Source organism: Perca fluviatilis, chromosome 14 (assembly GCF_010015445.1).
Source record: "Perca fluviatilis chromosome 14, GENO_Pfluv_1.0, whole genome shotgun sequence".
In the NCBI taxonomy this organism is placed as follows: Eukaryota; Metazoa; Chordata; class Actinopteri; order Perciformes; family Percidae; genus Perca; species Perca fluviatilis.
The window spans coordinates 32,195,924-32,213,904 of NC_053125.1; the positions used below are offsets into that span (position 1 = coordinate 32,195,924).

General features: G+C 41.4%; 1 protein-coding gene and 2 long non-coding RNA genes across 3 annotated transcripts in view; 2 read left to right on the forward strand and 1 right to left on the reverse strand.

Annotated features, from left to right (window-relative positions):
• LOC120572607 (low affinity immunoglobulin gamma Fc region receptor II-like) overlaps positions 1-17,981 on the reverse strand; it is a 243,189-nt gene that overhangs the window by 63,588 nt on the left and 161,620 nt on the right. The window lies entirely within an intron of this gene.
• Positions 7,381-9,215, forward strand: LOC120572985. Its single transcript, XR_005641558.1, has 3 exons — positions 7,381-7,505; positions 8,625-8,754; positions 9,131-9,215. It is a non-coding gene; the product is annotated as an uncharacterized LOC120572985 (long non-coding RNA).
• On the forward strand, positions 10,699-11,713 carry LOC120572971. Its single transcript, XR_005641541.1, has 3 exons — positions 10,699-11,022; positions 11,136-11,307; positions 11,543-11,713. It is a non-coding gene; the product is annotated as an uncharacterized LOC120572971 (long non-coding RNA).

Here is a 17,981-nt window from a genome sequence, read left to right on the forward strand (position 1 = left end):
TGCTTGTCGTGAGCGTGGGATATTTGTTGTGTGTGTGCTGTATGTCTCCTATGCTTTGTACACAGTTTTTTTTCTGATTGCGTTTGTGTTTTGTGTCAATAAATCTCTATCTTTGAATAAACTGGCAAATCATTTTAATTAGGATAATCATGACATGAATATACAACATAGCATATATGAAATAAACATATGTAATACATAAATAAATATATATATATAATTTATTATTATAATAATAATGGCCCAGGGTGACCAATAGCCTAACCCATGACAGACCTGTCACCCAATCATGAGAGATTTTTCTTGTTTAAAAGTAGTGGTTTCATCCAATAGTGAGTGAGGAAATTCCAGCCAGGCCAGACGTTCTCTGGCAAGGTGCCTATCCATATTCTAATTAGATCCATTAACACCTCCGCGGGGGCTCTCCATTAGAGCTGTCAATCTTCCTCTATAATACTATTCGAATTCCATTTGAGTTTTTTTTTAATATTCGAATAATATTCGAATATTTAATGCTCAAAATGCAGCCTGTTAAATATGTTCTACACTACTCAGGCTTATGCATTGTCGATGCCACTACAAGCATGTGGTTGTTGTTACACGTTCCGTCCACTAGAGGGACGTCTAACATTATAGACTGGCCTTGAGGCGACCTGCACGCAACTTTGTTTACATTCGTTTTCCACCACGAGCACACAGCGACAAACACAAATCAACAGAGAGCTCTGGAATGAAACATGATCTAACAAGTGTAGTGAAGCGGCTCTGTTGTAAAGGCTAACGGTGCTCGGTTAGCACAATGACATCATGTTAGGAAGCACAGCTGAAACCATTTGTCATAAACTAGTTAAGTAACAAACAATGCTAACGGCATTAATAACCAAGCCAAACGGTGCTGTCACAACTAGTTTAGTGATTTATAAGCAATCTGTTTCCAGCAGATTGTCACGTTCCTGAGAATACAGCTGGATAAGATGATGTGGAAGCTAACTCTGACAGCTGTAGGGGAGCTAACATCAACTTTAGCTTTCTCCATGAAGCTAGCAGCTACGCTAACGTTACCTCCCGACGCAGTTAGGAAACCAGAACGAACTATTGATAACATTAGCATTTTGGCTCGGTGGATGGCGATTTTAAAGTCATGTTAAAACTATTTACCGTCCTCCTTACGATTTCCAGCCGCAGCCCGTCACTCCCCTGTGTACTAACGTTACTTGCTACGTTACGTCAGCACTGTGATGTTGTACTAACGTTACTCGGTACGTAACGTTATCTTAGACCTCACAATGCCTTGTGTTTCTCACTCCCGCTGTTATTGTTCATATGGCGTGGCATGAATCATGCGGGTATAGGTCAAGGCGAGAAGAGGGAGATTAGCTAACGTCAGCCAACATATTTATATAAAAAAAGTCACATTCGAATAGTAATTTCAACATTCGAATAGTATGGATTTTTTTACTATTCGAATTATATTCGAATTTCGGTATTCATTCCAACAGCCCTACTCTCCATATACGTCATGGTTCGTTTCCGACAATATGCGGCACAGACGAACATGACGTTCGCAGCCTGTAAATTGTCAATAACTGCCGAAAATTAGGGGGCGTTTACGGGGACGGAAATCCCACTTTTCATGCAGTGAAAGGGCCGCAGGTCGGAGTCGAACTTGCGGCCGCTGCGTCGAGGAGTAAACCTCGATAGATGTGCGCCTGCTCTACCAACTGAGCTAACCCGGCCACGAATGTTCCCACAATGTTGATGAAAACGTTCTTAGAACAACGTTATCGGAACGTCTTTATCACGTTATTTGTGAATGATGAAAGTTCTCACAATGTTGATAGAAAATGTTCTTAGAACAATGATTAAGGAACGTCTTTATCACGTTATTTGTGAATGATGAAAGTTCTCACAATGTTGATAGAAAACGTTCTTAGAACTACATTTTCGGAACGTCTTTATCACTGTATTTATGCTTGATGAACATTCTCATAATGTTTAGAAAAACATTCTCATAACATTTTCAGAATGTCCTGGTATTATTTGTTAAGTTACCCATTAACATTAACATTAACATAACCCTAACCCAAACCTAACCCTAATTCTAACATAATAAACATATTGTTTGGAACCTGAAAGGATTAAAAATATAATTGGGACCAGAGAAAATATTGGTATAAGAAACTGATTTCACCCTCAATGTTTGTAACTTTAAAAATGTTCAACCAAGGAAAAAAAACAAGGCTTTTAGGGGGTGCAAGGACCCTAGGTTGATTTTACTATCCCTTTTTAGTCTCAGTGTGAAGTCCAATTTTCCTATTAAAAGTTGGAAAAAAATCTGGTTAGAAAGGACAACCACTCTGGTCTTTTTATAACACTCCATGATGCATAAAAGAGCTATATTTAGAGATATCACCCAGCTAACAAAAATATGTTCTAGGAACATTGTAGGGATGTTTATTTGAAATGTCCTAAAAACGTTGAAATGTCCAGTTTGCTTAACGTTGCTGGAACATCATCTTAAGGTTAGAATAACGTTGCTAGAACGTAAGCCTAACGTTTCTGGAACGTCATCTTAAGGTTAGAAAAACGTTGCTGGAATGTTTGTATAATGTTTTTGGAACGTTATCTTAAGGTTAGCATGACGTTGCTGGGATGTCATCTTAAGGTTAGCATAACGTTGCTGGAACGTCATCTTAAGGTTAGAAAAACGTTGCTGGAACATTAGCATAACAGTGCTGGAACGTTAGCATAACCTTGCCGGAATGTTATCCTAAGGTTGGCATAACATTGCTGGTACATTATCTTACGGTTAGCAAAATGTTGCTAGAATATTACCCTAAGGTTAGCATACTGTTGCTGGAACATTATCTTAAGGTTAGTATAAAGTTCAGGAACGTTCGTTCCCCAAAAATTGTATTAACAATAAAACATTCAAATAACATTCATTTGGAACATTTCAAGAACATAAAAATGTGCACTTTCTGTTATGTTATCATGTTATTTTAAGGTTAGAATATTAAGAATAATGTGTCTACGTCTTTCAACTATATTTCTTTACACAACCATGTGAATTAAGTGCCCACTTTTAATTATAACTGCACACTTTTACAGCACATCAAAAAGTTGAAAATGCACGTAAAAGTCCTGTGATATATATGTCAATGGTGAAAACATGGAGGCCACAATAACAAAAGATTTTCTGCACGGATGATATGTTGTTGTGTTTTTTATACATGGGCCTTTTTATGAATAATTTTAAACATGTTATGTCTGTGCATGTTTCTTGGTTTCTTGAAAAACTTTTTTCCGATGTCCATGAACGCACGTCTGTCTTTCTACAGGTCTAGCTAAGGTTAAACTTCGCAGATTGGGTCAAACGAGGTATCTGTGTAAAGCTGACGAGCTAGAGAACACGGTGACGCCCACATTGAGACGGTAGAATTCTCCGGAGAGAAGCGAGCCACGATACAAGTGCGCAAATGAGAAACAGTTTAGCGATTTTCCGTTGAAAGTCGACCAGAAACGTCAAGATTGTGAGGCGAACAGCTCGTTTTGGATATAATGGCTTGGATTTTCCTTTTCCTTGGACTCTTGGGTACTTAGGGAAAAAAAAGGTTTTGGGCAAAAGATCCCTGCAGTGGCTAAAGACAGAAGGAAAAAGGTATGAATGTACACGCAACTCCGGACACATGCTGCGCAGGTGGCTTTATTGTTTATTTTTTGTATAACTGCTATAAATCATCTTATGCTTTGTGTGTGGGCTTAAATTAATCATGAGATTAAGAGTCGGCCCCTCCCCCAAAACGGCCATTATCCAATCACACATCATAGCAACCGTTACAATGTGAGCAGGTCCGACAAACATTTACTCCAAGCAAGATGGAGAAGCGGTGCACCCACGGCGTTTGTAAATCGCAATGGTAAATCGGACACTAGAAACCCAGAGAGATTGTCTGGAGGATTCATTTGCACTAACGTGTTTACTATTTGGCAGCCTTAAAACTGGTATTAAAGGCTGTAGAAAGAATGCGGAATGAAAAGAGATCATGCGGTCAACAGTGTTGCCGTAGTAAATCGGACTCCAGCTGAAGTTTATTTAATTTATAGCCTACATCCTTGACACATGTATTCTATAGTCCTAATAGTAATATACAGGCTTATATTGCAATCTCTTAGGCCTACATGTAGGTGTACTTATATTTAAATAAACACACGGTAGCTGAGTTTATGCAGTGTCTTTTATTTTACTCATGTTTTTTTCATGAGTCAGAATGAGGCAACAGCTAAGGGAGAGTGTGTGTCCGCCCCCCGTGCTGGAACACCACCCCGACCCTGTCTTCTGACAGCAGAGGGGCTGGAAAAACATGCCGAAATAACTCGGTCAATGGCAGAAATAAATCGTTCACGTTCAAGAGAAAAGCTTTCATAAATGAGGGCCAACGTGAGCGGTGCCTACAATGGATAAAACAGTGTGGACGGCCCCACTCCCAGTTAAATGTGTTGAACATTAATACGTCTGCTCAAAGGTAGCTAAGGCTAACAGCTAGTTACCGTGTTGTCTAGATCTACTAACTAGAGGCAAGAACACAAACTGGACGAAAGTTATGATTACAATGGATATCATTGCCAGAATGTTAACATGATAACATAACAGAAAGTGCACATTTGTATGTTCTTGAAATGTTCCAAATAAATGTTATCCCAGTGGGCATTTGATGTCAATTTAATATCAATATGAAGTCAAAATTATGTCACAAAATAGGTCAAAAATGAAAGACAAATTGATGTCAAAGACATCAAATCAACGTTGATTTAATGTCAGTGATATTGACCTGAGATGTAGGGACCAGAAAAAAACATGTCAGATTGATACCTTTGTTGGGCCTCTTTACAACCACAAGGAAATAATCCATCCATCCATCTTCGTCCGCTTATCCGGTATCGGGTCGCGGGGGTAGCAGCTCCAGCAGTGGACCCCAAACTTCCCTTTCCCGAGCCACAATAACCAGCTCCGACTGGGGGATCCCGAGGCATTCTCAGGCCAGGTTGGAGATATAATCCCTCCACCTAGTCCTGGGTCTTCCCCGAGGCCTCCTCCCAGCTGGACGTGCCTGGAACACCTCCCTAGGGGAGGCGCCCAGGGGGCATCCTTACCAGATGCCCGAACCACCTCAACTGGCTCCTTTCGACGGAAAGGAGCAGCGGCTCTACTCCGAGCTCCTCACGGATGACTGAGCTTCTCACCCTATCTCTAAGGGAGACGCCAGCCACCCTCCTGAGGAAACCCATTTTGGCAGCTTGTACCCTGGATCTCGTTCTCTCGGTCAAGACCCAGCCTTCACGACCATAGGTGAGGGTAGGAACGAAAACTGACCGGTAGATCGAGAGCTTTGCCTTCTGGCTCAGCTCTTTTTTCGTCACAACGGTGCGATAAATTGAATGTAATACCGCACCCGCTGCGCCGATTCTCCGACCAATCTCCCACTCCATTGTCCCCTCACTCCCGAACAAAACCCCAAGGTACTTGAACTCTTTCACTTGGGGTAAGGACTCATTCCCTACCTGGAGTAGGCATTCCATCGGTTTCCTGCTGAGAACCATGGCCTCCGATTTAGAGGTGCTGATCCTCATCCCAGCCGCTTCACACTCGGCTGCGAACCGATCCAGTGAGTGCTGAAGGTCACAGGCCGATGATGTCATCAGGACCACATCATCTGCAAAGAGCAGCGATGAGATCCCCAGCCCACCGAACTGCAACCCCTCCCCACCCTGACTACGCCTCGATATCCTGTCCATAAATATTAGAAACAGGATTGGTGACAAAGCGCAGCCCTGGCGGAGGCCAACCCTCACCTGAAACGAGTCTGACTTACTGCCGAGAACCCGGACACAGCTCTCACTTTGGTCGTACAGAGATTGGATGGCCCTGAGAAGAGACCCCCTCACCCCATACTCCCGCAGCACCTCCCACAGTATCTCCTGGGGGACCCGGTCATACGCCTTCTCCAGATCTACAAAATACATGTAGACCGGTTGGGCATACTCCCAGGCTCCCTCCAGGATCCTTGCGAGAGTGAAGAGCTGGTCCATTGTTCCACGACCAGGACAGAATCCACATTGTTCTTCTTCAATCTGAGGTTCGACTATCGGCCACACCCTCCTTTCCAGCACCTTGGAGTAAACTTTACCGGGGAGGCAAAGAAGTGTGATACCCCTGTTATTGGCACACACCCTCTGGTCCCCCTTTTTGAAAAGGGGAACCACCACCCCGGTCTGCCACTCCCTAGGCACCGTCCCAGACTTCCACGCAATGTTGAAGAGGCGTGTCAACCAAGACAACCCCTCCACACCCAGAGCTTTAAGCATTTCTGGACGGATCTCATCAAGGAAATAATTACAAAATATAATGACATCATGCATTCATGCATGTCATATATGGTGGGCAAAATCTTGACTATTTGTTGATGTCAAATTGACGTCAAGGTGCCCACTGGGATGTCATGGTGCTGTCTGTTTTCCCTCTCCCCTCTCCCTTGTTGTTAGTCTTGTCTGTCCTGTGCTGAGTGGGTGTGGCGCTCCTGGCTCTCTCTCCCTCCTCGTCAGGACACCTGTGGCTTCCTGCTCACCTGAATCACATCCAGCAATCACCACTCCTGTCTTAAACCCCAGCCTTCCAACCAGTCTCTGCCAGATCGTCTGTTCACCCAAGTGGTAACACTATTCTTTTGTGTCCAGATTCCTGCTTCAGCCCTGGAAGCCCAGTCTGCCTGCCTGAGCCAACTTGTTTTTTTTATTGAACCTGCCTCTCCCCTGTCTCCCGCTCTCAGCCCCAGAGGATTTCAAGAACCTGCATTACTCATTGTGTTCAATAAACCTCAATACCTGTTCCGACCTTTTTCTCTTTGTCTGCGCTTGAATCCGGACAGCCCAGCCTAACACATTATTTGAACGTTGTAATATTAATACAATTGTTGGGGAACGAATGTTCCTGAACTTTATACTAACCTTAATATAACGTTCCAGCAACAGTATGCTAACCTTAGGATAATGTTCTAGCAACATTTTGCTAACCTTAAGATAATGTACCAGGAATGTTATGCTAACCTTAGGATAACATTCCGGCAACGTTATGCTAACCTTAAGATGACGTTCCGGCAACATTATACTAACGTTCCAGCAATGTTATGCTAACGTTCCAGCAACGTTATGCTAACCTTAAAGGTCCCATATGGTGAAAATGGGTTTTTATGGGATTCTGTGTGTCATATAGGCTCAGTGGTGTAAACTAAAAGCTGTGAAAATGTGAAATCGCTCACTGCCACCATTTCTCCACCCCCACAAAACTAGACCGCCTCCCAGCTAAACGGGCCAGTTACTGTACTGCACATTTCTCACCGCAGTTCGTATTGAATCAGGGGCTATATGATGCTGGAGTCTTATCAAAACTACTGTTAATGAAAGGATCCATTCCCACTGTTCGGCACCCTCTCCCAAGCATTGAAACAGTGAGTAAAAACTATTTTATAACGTAGATTAGCTACTAACTAGCTAACTAGCTAGCTAACTGATTTTAATTCAAATTTTTCGTTTTTCCTAATGGTTGGTTAGCTGGCTGCGTCACAGCTAGCTAACGTTGTGTGTGTGTGTGTGTGTGTGTGTGTGTGTGTGTGTGTGTGTGTGTGTGTGTGTGTGTGTGTGCGCGCGCGCGTGTGCGTGCATTATAATGTTAGCTAGTTGTCTAGCTACTCAACTAGCTAACTAGCTAACTTAGCTACAAAGCAAACAATAGTGATGTCGCCTACTATTTTAGTTTGTTTGTAATATTGTCAATCTCTGGCCAAGAGGAAACCATAGTCTGTGACTGATTATGTGAGTGTATCACATCGTCTTTTAGCAAGATGGCGGGTAGCGTATACTCAGCGAATCTGTGTTGGTGCTCGCCGGGTTCAAGTCCGTTTTTAGGGGCAAAGCCCGAAGTCCCCTGGAGGCGCGCAGCAGCTTTTTCTCCATCCAGCTGTGAGACAGGACGCGCCACGGCTCGCCATTTGCAGCGTCTCGGTATACAGTATTTTCTTGGCGGCGAATATGGCAGAAAAGTACACTGATAATCTTTATAATACGATATAAATAAAGGATTACGTTATTGATATAAATGACCGATTCTGTCAAATGATAAAAAATGCATCCCCGCGTCCAACCCTTTTGATTTTCTTTTCTCTCGCCCTGCTGTCTTCCCTGATAGACACACACAAACATATATATGTAGCAGCATATGTCATTAGCTCTACATGTGATTAACCTAGCTAGTTACCTATTATTTATTATATACACCTATATCTGTATTGCATCTAACTTGTTAAATACCTTGTTATACTGCACTGTTTGCACTGCCACTGTATGGTGTTACTTGCCTCATCCAAGTGCCATTTGTCATTTATGTTATAGTAGATAGAGGACGCTACCTCGTCAAATATGGGTTTTTTTCTTGTGTTTTATTGCTGCTGGTCTCTGAGTCACCACACCTTTTGTTGTATGCCTACAATGAAAAATGAAATGTCTTATGACTAGCAATATTATCACGCTGTCTCCTTTTCATTTCCTAATATATGCGAATGTATTCTTAGGGAGCCATTAGACCCGTTTCCCAGGCCAGTACCTCCCGGAGTATTGGCTGCCAGACTGACCCCCTTCCTAAAAGATCTGTTGGAACCCAACTATCCAAGGACACTCTTAAGACTCACGTCAGAAGCAGAGGTTTGTGAAATTGAATTTTTGTAAATGTTAGTTTACCTGCAAAGTTGTTTTTTTGTTTACATTTTTGTTTATAAGCTGATAAGTCAAAAGTAATCATTTGAATGATTACTGGTAATAGTTATTCCCAAATTATATATCTATGGACCATATATACCCATTGCAGTTGAAAGAGGGGATCAAAGAGAAAACAAATATGGGAACCTTATCAGTGACATATAGTACATAATGTTGGCAGACATTTAACATTGATCTTAGAGACTGTATACATATTTCTTGTCCTATGCACTACATGATAGGTATTTATGTATCACGATAGTATTTTATGTTTGTTATTACTGCTATTTCAAATGAGCCACAGTCTACATTGTCCAAATAGCTTCTCAGACAAGTGTGGTCTGTGAGAATGTGTGGTCTCCCCCACTTCTCACCTCAACACCCTTGAAGTCCCTTCCACCCAAAAAAGAGCCGCCGACTGGAACTAGAGGAGGACGACGATGAATGGGAGGCCTCCATTGAGGCAACTGACCCTAATGACTCCACTTTCATTCAAAGTGTATCAATGACAACAGAGTCATCGACTGTATCGTATGGATTTTCAAGGAAAGCTCCAATAGCTATTTATCTTTGAAGTGTCTCAATTCTGATGTGAATAATATTTCTTATGTTTTTCTGTTGTGCTTCTTTTCTTCTTTTTTTCCCCTTGCACAGACAAGCGTCCCCACCATATGATGTACCTAAATATATTGTATAACTGACGACTCCCTCCTCGAGTTGTTTGAGTTATGTCCAGTGTGCAGCTCCATGTGTGATGTCCGGAAAACTATACGTGGGACTTTCCCTTGCTGTTGATCAGACATGCCACCGTTGTGAGTTCAACAGACAGTGGAAGAGTCAACCGTTCATTGGAAGTACACCTGCAGGGAACATTCATCTCTCTGCGGCTGTATATTTTACAGGGACATCTTTCATCCAAATGAAAAAGGTATTTAGGTGCCAATTTGTACAAAATGATTTTTTTGTTATACGCATATCAACTTGCAATTTACATTTTTTTCATTATTTTTTTAAAAAGGTTTTCAACGCGTTTGGTGTGAAGAGCATGCGATACCAAGCTTTCCGGAAACATGCCAAAACCTATCTTGAACATGCCATTGTTTGGAAATGGAAAAGGGCCCAGCAGGTTGAGCTTCAACGTTTAAGCCAGCAGAGCAAGGTCATCATTGGAGGAGATATGCGGGCAGATTCTCCAGGTCAGTAGCAGAAACGCCATCATTTTAGGTTGAAAACTAATTTCTGTTTGCATTTTCACTGTATCACCCTGTATTGTGGGACCGGAGCGCCACTACGTAGTGCTACAGCTGTTATATAGTTGCACCGTTTTCTTTTTAAACTGCCTTAATAATGCTTTACTTTATTACGTGTACTGTACTACATTGTTTTACTGCAATTTGTGTGCACTATTGTGTTGCAGGCCATTGTGCCAAATTTGGAAGCTATACCGTGATGAATCTTGAAACCAGCACAGTCATCGATATCCAACTTGTGCAGGTGTGTATATTACCAAAGATATTTAAACCACCACTACTTAGTAGTGCAAATACAATTGCAAAGCCTCCCCAACATAGTAATCTAACATGACCTTTTATGACAGAACATTGGACTTTTGCTCCAGCTATTTCATATTGTGTCCTCTTCCCTCGATCTCATTTCTATCAACAGAGCAATGAGGTCGGAGGGAGTTACTACATGGAGAAGGAAGGTCTGAACGCGAAGCCTTGCTCTTCTGGAGGCAAGTGGTGTCACATTGGACTGCATAGTCACAGACCGCCACCTCCAGATTCAAAAATACCTTAGAGAAAAGGGGCATCACACAGTACTATGCGCGTCTGGCATATTGATAAGGGTATGACATATTAATCTATTATGCTTTTGACACACTGTTCTGTCTGAATTTGTAATTTACTGTTAGCTCTGACATGGGATTTCAATATGACTCAGTAGTTTTTACTATATTGTTTAATCCAAGGGATGTCTAAGAACATCGACAAACTTGCCAAGGAAAAGGATTGGCAGGTGGTAAAAAGTGGCAACAGAGTATTAGGAACCATCTCTACTGGACTGCATCATCATCCAAGACAGGCCCAGAGAAGGTGGCAAAGTGGACATCTGTCATCAATCACATCCACAACATACACACACATGAAGACCCCCTTTTTCCAAAGTGTGAGCACAGTGATGTCATAGATAAGAGGAGGTGGTTGAAGCCAGGTATACATTTATTCTTATTTTATTCCTTTGAAATATATGAATGATGGTAATATAAAACCATTACATTTGGCATCCAAAGGCATTTTCTTAACAGTTTTAAAATAATTTCGTAGGATCAAAGGCTTCCTACAGACTGGAGAAGGTCCTTACAAACAAGAGGTTCATCAAGGGTGTGGAGAAGCTAAGCCCTCACCACCAAACATCCTCTCTTGAGGCCTTCCACAGCGTTGTCATCCGCTTTGCACCAAAGAGTGTGGTGTACCCATTCATTGGGATGCTTTGCAGGTAATGCACATTATGCAAGTGATTATGCAAAGCCAGGTGTCATTATGACAGAACCACCCCTGTTAGAGTAGTTTTGCTGGCCTACTGTCTGACCAGATTATTAAAATAGAAAAAGTTTTGATCTGGGCCATTTCCTCAGGTAGCTTAGCAAAGTGTGTAGACTTCTATTATTGTGCAATGTATTGAAGTAATAAAATACACACCCATTACATAATTTGCATTGTTGTTGTTGCAGACTCTATCTCTCAGCATTCCACTTCAATGAGAATGCCAACCGGCCACAGTCAACAAGTGCTCTGGGAGATCCTGCCTTTAAACTGGCCTTCCCTAAAGCCAAGAAAGGGGGATACAGCCTCAAACGACGGAAAACTGAGCCGACATTCTGTAAGTAAATTATCACAACAACATGTAACATTAATTAAATTTTTTTATTTATAGTGTCAAATCATAACCGGTGTTTTCTCAGGGTACGTCATGTAGAGCAGGTCTAATAAACAGAGCCCAACAATTCCCACCAAGAGCAAGCATTTGTTGCAACAGTGGGGGAAGAAAACTTCCTTTTAACAGGCAGAAACCTCAGACAGAACCAGGCTCTTGGTGGGCGGCCATCTGACGCTGCCGGGTTGGGGGAAGGAGGGAGGGAGGGAGAAAAGAGAGGGAGAGGGAGAGAGAGAGAGAGAGATGAAATTAACTACAAAATGGTAATAGGGGATGTCAGCAGGACCCCCACAATCCAAAGAAACCTGCGAGAAAGCAAGATGCTAAGTTAGTAACACGCATTGGAACAGAGATAAAAAGAAACCACAATAACAAGTTAACATTAACAACTAATGCAATAACAGAAATATTAATATTTATAGCAGTGGGTATGTAGCAGTCTAATAGAATGTTAAGAACTGTAGCTATTATAGCCTGCTTCAGAATCACTCTGCGGCTGGATAAGGGTGTGAACGGCTCCTCCTTGCACTAACATCGTTGAGGTCGTCGGTCCAGCTGTAAAAACAGAGTTCCCATCAGATCACTCTCTGTGGCGTACACACTTAACCCTTGTGTTGTCCTTCGGGTCCCAGTGACCCGAAGGACAACACAAGGATTATGTACTTCCCTTTACTTTGTTGAGAATTGCTCTCTAAACAAGGGTTAATACAGCACCTTAGTTCTTGTTTGTACAGCATTTTGGTCAGCTTAAACTGTGTTTAAATGTGTTCTAGAAATAAACTTTACTTACTTACTTTACAAGAAACAGGGTTTAGAGAGCAATTCTCAACAAAGTAAACGGAAGTACATCCTTGTGTTGTCCTTCGGGTCACTGGGACCCGAAGGACAACACAAGGGTTAAACTCGTTCATCACGTACTGACGATTACTTGTACCGTTAGCATTAGCTACTGATGCCCAGTGTATCGTAAAGCCTAGAGTGCCCTCTGCTGACTATGCTGAGCTCAGCAGGAACAACCTCACCCATTCAAACAAATGTACTCAAATGACCCTGTGACCAGACACTGATACAGATAATAAAGTAGTTTGTTTTGAATCCTTATCTTTGATCATTCCAAAATTTAAAGGGGGCTAATATTTGCGGTGACAAGAACACATCGTGCACACATACATTTAGTATATTGCTATTAAACATTACATGTTAATGAATAAATAAAAAATAATTCATTCATTCTACAGGCTATGTAAAAGAACTCATCGCCCTCACATTTGAGAGATGTTGTCCCTGACCCAGCACCTTTTACTGAAGAGCTGCAGAAGATCCCCATTCCAGAGGATCTTTGTGCTGAGTTCCGTTGCCATCCATGGAAGAGGCCATGGCAGGATTTGTGTCACGCTTCAATCCAGTACAGGTCGAAAACCAGTGTAGGTAGTTTCTGCATACTCTGTCCTTATTCGAGAGGACTACGCATATGAAGGGATAACAACCCTGAACCTTCGACCAAGAAACCCCAGTACCAGCTGACAAAACTTCTGTAGGCCAAATACCTGTAACGACTAAAACAGAATAAATATAAATGACATACTTAACAGGTTACATGTTTTGATTCATGCATATAATTCTAACTGACATTTTGTTTAAACTTTTCGGGTTCTTCAGCGAGGGAGCCAGTCAGAGCTCAGGCTGTACAGACAACCTCAACGACTGTAGTGTAAGAATGAGCAGCGGCAGAGGTACAGACTCCTTGTTAACAGAAGGGCGGTCACAATAAATAAATTTTTACATTGATCCAATTAAAGGATAAAAATAATAGCAATGGGCATCAGTCCAAGTAAAACCTTTTGTGTAAACATTTTGTTTTTAGTGAGGTGAGCCAGTCTGAGCTCAGCTGAACCCACCGACCCCAACGAGCGTTAGTGCAAGGAGGAGCAACAGCAGAGGTACAGCTAATTTAGCATAAAAATGTATCAATTAAAAATACTGTTATGATTTTGCTGTTATCTGTTTCCCTCAGATGATCACATTGCCCAGCTGCACCACTTTCTGCAGGACGTTTTTGGAGAGAGCCATTCACACCCTTATCCAGCCGCAGATGGTTTGATGTGACGTCCTACAGTATCTGTTTTTCTCTCTCTGCTTTCACAGGTTTTCTTTGATCATCGTTATGCTTTGCTGCAACTGTTATTATTAGACTATTTCTACTACAGTTCATATCATTATATTATACCCACTGCTTTAAATATAAATATTTCTATTGTTGCATTAGTTGTTATGTTAAGTTGCTATTGTGGTTGCTGTTCATCTGTTCCATGAATGTCTGTTACCAAGCATCTTTATTAGGATTTTGGTGGTCCTGCTGACACCCATTATTATTATAGTTCATGTCATTATTATATGCCCCCCTCTCTCTCTCTCTGTCCCCCAAACCGGCAGCGTCAGATGGCAGCCACCAAGAGCCTGGTTCTGTCCGAGGTTTCTGCCTGTTAAAAGGGAAGTTTTCCCGCCACTGTTGCACCAAATGCTTGCTCTTGGTGGGAATTGTTGGGTCTCTGTAAATAAAATTTAATTAAACATTTGTAAGCTTCTGTTGCCAATTGTTTCTCTGCTGTGGCCCTCACACTTCTTGGTGTTGTACAACAGGAGTTTTCTGGTTTAATTAATGTAGCATAATAGAATTAAAACAGCTGTATATAAATATTATTAACTATTTGTTGGAGCACTTACTTTGTCATTACTCTGAGTCTCAGAGGCCCATAATCAGCCCTGTAAATATTCAGTGCGTTCTGCAGTGAATAAGGGTTCAGACAGACAGGTTCCAGGCCTGGGTGGTCCACCATACACTGTGGTGGGTCAGGTAGCTCGTCACATCTTCTTCTGACCTTTATAAAATATTACATACAGTTAAATTACATGTGACAGTGATATTAACAAAAAGCAGGAAGCAAAGTAACCCGGTGATGCTGTGTCTTTGTGCTCTTTGACAACAATTGGTTTATGACATGCTTTTAAATATTTACGTGGATGCAGTGAGATAAACCAGACAATAATCGTAACGTTACCTGAGGTATCTCCCTGCAGCACACATTTTCAACCTCGGACGGCATCCGCTCACAATGTCCACATGTGCACCTGTAGTAACATTAAACATCAACTGAAGCATGAAACAGGAAACGTAAATTGGTTTAATTAAATGAAAACAAACTGAATATATTTTGAAAGAACAATTAACTTTCATACTTGATCTGGGTGTTTTCAAATATGTAATACTGACTAGAGAATGTATTTGAACATTACGACATTGCGAGGACTGAGGTAAGAACATTAAGTAGTAATTTCCTTCATATTCGTAAAGTCATACATTTTAAGGTCCCAGGGGACCTCCATGCTGCTGACACCGCTGCCTTTTCCAGGCAACAGCGGTGCACAGAGAGCCGGGGATAACAGATGGGCGTGTGTTAGGTAACGTTATGTGCTGTGCAACGGAACATAAACACAGACACATCGCAGAAAGCATGATAACATGAAAACACATCATTCACTCTAAGTGGTTTCTGTGACTTTCAAATGTTTAAAAACCAAAAAGACGCCAAAATACACAGCCACCATATAACGTTAGCCTTAGCCCCGAATAGCCACATCACTGAAGACACTTGTCTAACGTTAGCTGACTATGTCTAAAGCGTTACATACTAAAATAAAAACACAATCAACTTACCACTCTGAAACGTCCTGCTGACCTCTTCTAAAAGAAAATAATTGGTCCTCTTCGCCTGAATCCTCTGAACTTGAGTATTCAGGCTCTAACTGGTAAGGTCTTGCAGATCCCGCTGCCATGTTGGTTTATAGTAGGCTTCCAACAAAATCTGATTCCAGGCCGCCTTCTATGTAGATCTGTGCTTAGCCAATCAGAGCGTTCTATGTTTATCTGTGCTTAGCCAATCAGAGCGTTCTGCTCTTTAGTTGTAGGCTGAACATTCCATCCAGCAGCGAATCCAAGCGTGTGTGGGAGGGGAGAAAAAGGGCTCTCAGAAAAGTGTGGGAAAATCAACCCAACTCTTTTTTTTGGGTAACACTATTAAATGAGTGTTTAATAGACACATATAAACGGTACAAATATAAGTTTAAGTGTCACCATATGGGACCTTTAAGATAACGTTCCAGAAACATTATACTAACGTTCCAGCAATGTTATGCTAACGTTCCAGCAATGTTTTTCTAACCTTAAGATGACGTTCCAGCAACGTTTTCCTAACATTCCAGCAACTTTTTTTTAACCTTAAGATTACGTTCCAGCAACGTTTTCCTAACATTCCAGCAACTTTTTTTTAACCTTAAGATTACGTTCCAGCAACGTTATGCTAACGTTCCAGCAACGTTAAGCAAACTGGACATTTCAACGTTTTTAGGACATTTGAAATCAACGTTCCTACAACGTTCTTAGAACATATTTTTGTTAGCTGGGCTTGTAGTCTTCTGGGAATGGACTGCAGCTTGAGGGAACCAGGCAGTGGCGGATCCGAAGAAGTTCAGAGTAGAATCCAGGAGAAGCAGGTGGTTATGTATGAGTTATGTGAGGCAGGCAGCAAGGCAGAGCACGGCAGGTAGGAAGCAGGTAACAGCGGAATATGCACAGAGGAACTGAAGTTAGACAGAGAAAATACTAAATCACAAGAGTTTATAGAAATACGTGCAGGGATACTGAGCCAAGTTACCACACAGGAGTATGTAAGGATCTGGCGCTAAAGAGGTGAACAGCCCGGGTATAAATACTGCAGGTGTGAATCATGGAATGTGCATCAGCTGTGCCAGCGACAGAGCAGGGATGAATGGCCATGCCTCTTGACCTAGTTTCTCTAGCCACTTCCAGGTGGAGACAAACAGTACAGACAGACACAACGAATGTAGCTGCTGCCCATTATCCAAATCATTGGACCTGTTAATAGCATTAACAGTAATCACAATCATAAAACTGTTTTTTTATGTGAAAGTGTCAGTACACATGTTAACACACACAAGTAACTTGTCTCGGGCCATAAACAAAACAGAAAAAGTCCATGCAGATATACAATAAATCACAAATGAATTGCTCTTATCTGTTCATTGAAATAATAATATGACAATATAGGTATTACACAACGTTTGAGGGCTTTGCATTCTTTGCTACTGCCTACTGTTAAACCTTAATTATAGTGTGAAGTCATGCCATGTATTGATTTGCAGTGTGTCAGTTGGGTTACCTATTTGGACTTGTAGTGATGGCTTCATGGCCATAGTCTCTCCTGCTGTCCCCGAGGTGGAGGATGGGGAAGATCCTAGAAAAATAAAAAGGCACAGTACAGAGCACGTTAGCTTTGGTATGACTAAATAACAACATTACAACTAACAGGTGACATCTTATATTAGCACAATCTCATACAGTTCCGAAATATAACCTAGGGTCCTGTTTCTTCAGAGACGGCATTGTTTGCTAATTCAGTAGCTGACAGGGATTATATTTGGACCCAATCTGTTTTCTAGTTTTACAATTCAAATCAACTTGTGTATTACTTCCTTTGGGCACCTACAATTGATTGTTAGGCATGGTGTAGGCTAACAGCTTAATGTTAGTATTTAAACCTATGTGGAAAGAAAAATGAAAAGGGCAACCCTCAGTTATAGATGTTATTGGTGACATTATTGTCCATCTATTACCTATCTGTTATTCAACAGGCCAAAGAAGACGCTTTTGTCCAAAGCGATTTACTGATTAATCTTTATATATGACTGATTCGTCCATTTTCTTTTGAGATGTAGCTAGATAACAGTTGACGCCATTTTGTGGTTATATTCGGCCAAAATTAACGTTATACAACATGTGCAAGCAAGCATGTTATCTTTACCGATGCCTCAGCTAGCTTAAATGATAGCTATATAACTTAATCTGGTGTACTGGCGTTATATTTTAAAATTCTATGCAAAATGACCAAATAATTAATCATAATACTTAGCTAAAGTTGCTTGTCTAAAATTAACATTATACAACATGTGCAAGCAAGCATGTTATCTTTACCAATGCCTCAGCTAGCTTAAATGATATATGCATTAACCTAATCTGGTGTACTGGCGTTATATTTTAAATTAAATAAATACTATGCAAAATGACCAAATAATTAATCATAATACTTACCAAAAGTTGCTTCTCGTGATCCATCACGGTCTCTACGAGATTCGTAATGACTGAGATTTCTCTTGGCACA